The 2,500-nt window shown below is 47.1% G+C and overlaps 1 protein-coding gene across 1 annotated transcript in view; it reads left to right on the forward strand.

Moving 5' to 3' along the window:
- Nucleotides 1-2,500, forward strand: part of LOC143300054 (uncharacterized) — a 616,551-nt gene that overhangs the window by 283,574 nt on the left and 330,477 nt on the right. The window lies entirely within an intron of this gene.

Raw genomic sequence — 2,500 nt, forward strand, 5'->3', positions numbered from 1 at the left:
ACCGCCTTGTCCGCGAGGGCTCGTTTTTCGTGTGGCGAGGGAGTGATTTGCTTTTGCATCAGCGTGTTAGCGACTGCAGTTATTTGCCGACATCGGAACTAGGGGGAAAACAACACCTTTCTATACCAACAGTGGGATCCTAATCTCTGCGTGTTCGTGTGTATGTGTGTGTGGCTGTGTGTGTGTGTGTGTGTGTGTGTGTGTGTGTGTGTGTGTGTGTTTATGTGTGTGTGTGTGAAGGGGAGATGAGGGGAGAGGGGGCGAGAAAGTGTGTGTGATTCTGTGTGTGTGTGTGTTTGTATATTTCTTTGAGTATGTTTATCTGTGTGTGTGTGTGTGTGTGTGTGTGTGTGTGAGTGAGTGTATTTGCGTGTAAGTGTGTGTGTGTGTGTGTGTCAAGGGGTGTGGGAGGGAGGGTGAGGAGAAGGGGAGGGGAGTTGTACGTGTATGCGTGGGCGCGCGTGCGCGTGTGCGCGCGTGTGTGTGTGTGTGTGTGTGTGTGTGTGTGCGTGTGTGTGTGTATGTGTGCATGTGTGTGTGTGCGTGCGTGTGTGTGTCTGTGCGTGCGTGTCTGTGTGTGTGTGTGCGTGCGTGTGTGTGTGTGTTTCTCGCTGTGTGCGTTTGTATATTCTTTTCTGTGTCTATTTGTGTGTATGCGTGTGTGCGTGAGTGTTGCGTGTATGTTCGTGTGCGCGCGAGTGTGTGCATGTGAAAGGGGTGGATTTTGTGGGCAGTTATCACACGTTCGTAATCGGAATTTCCCGCTTCAGTGAAGGTTTTCAGGCGCAGATCAATCACACACGTGTGAAAATTGCTGGAACAGATTGAACAGGGTTTTTCTTTCTTTCTTTCTTTCTTTTCTTTCGTTCTGTCTTTTTTTTTCTTCTTTCCATCAGCTTCTGCTTCTTTTCCTTTTTCTGACTCTTGTCATTTTCCTTTTCTTTTTTTTTCTTTTTTTTCTTTTTTTTTTGTACTCTTTCTTCGTTTACGTGTTACTTTATTTCTTATGGTTATTTTCCTTTTTTTTCTTCTTGAATTGTTCTATTGTTTCCTTTCTTTCCCTTTCTTTTCCTTATTCAGGGGAAAGAGTTTTGTGCTCTTTTTTTGTTTTTTGTTTTTTGGTTTTGTTTTGTGTTTTGTTTTGTTTTTGTTTTCTCTCTCTCTCTCTCTCTCTCTCTCTCTCTCTCTCTCTCTCTCTCTCTCTCTCTCTCTTCTTTCTATGACTGTGTTATGATTGTAGTGAAAGAATGGGTGGAGTGATTGAAGGGTGTGTAAATGAGGGATTTAAACACGCACTGATGCACAAATGTACGTACATATACACATCCAGACACACACCCAGACACACACACACGCACGCACACACACACACACACACACACACACACACACACACACACACACACACACACACACACACACACACACACACACACACCACTACAAAACACCGAGAGAGAGAGAGAGATGCACGCACACACACACTCATACACGAAGTCACACTCGCACGCACGCACGCACGCGCGCACGTACACACACACACACACACACACACACACACACACACACACACACACACACACATACACACACCACTACAAAAAACAGAGAGAGAGAGAGAGAGACAGACAGACAGACAGACAGACAGACAGACAGACAGAGACATGCACGCACGCACACACTCATACACGAAGTCACACTCGCACGCACGCACGCACACCCGCACGTACACACACACACACACACACACACACACACACACACACACACACACACACACACACACACACCACTACAAAACACCGAGAGAGAGAGAGAGAGAGAGAGAGAGAGAGAGATGTAGAGAGACATAGAGAGACATGCACGCACGCACACACTCAAACACGAACTCACACTCGCACGCACGCACGCACGCACGCGCGCACGTACACACACACACACACACACACACACACACACACACACACACACACACATACAGATCTACACGCGCGCGCACGCACAGGTAAATTCCTATGTCATGGAAAGTACGCATGGTATTTCTAAATAATATATCACACTGCTTTGAAAAGTGTGTGACATACTGTTAAAACAATTAACGTGTTTTCTCTCTGCGTAGCTCGCTATCTCTGTCGCAGTCTCTCTGTCTCTCTCACTCTCTAATTCTCTTCCTCCGTCGCTTCTTACCACCTCATCCCCCCCAGCCCCCCCCACCCCCCACCCCCCCACCCCTCCATTCCACACCACCCCTCTCTCTGTGTCAAGTTTGTCTGTTTTTGTCTGTGTCTGTCTGTTCTGTCTGTGTCTGTCTCTCTCTCCCTTTCTCTCTTCTTCTAGCTCTCTCTCTCTCTCTTTCCCTCTCCATCCCTCAGTCTCTCTCTCTCAGCACACCCATCCACTCCACCCACACACACACATATATAATAAAACACACACACACACACACAACACACTCACACACACTCTAACGTTGTCAGACTTCCAATTCGTATTCTTGTTT

Source organism: Babylonia areolata, chromosome 25, assembly GCF_041734735.1.
Source record: "Babylonia areolata isolate BAREFJ2019XMU chromosome 25, ASM4173473v1, whole genome shotgun sequence".
Taxonomy (NCBI): Eukaryota; Metazoa; Mollusca; class Gastropoda; order Neogastropoda; family Buccinidae; genus Babylonia; species Babylonia areolata.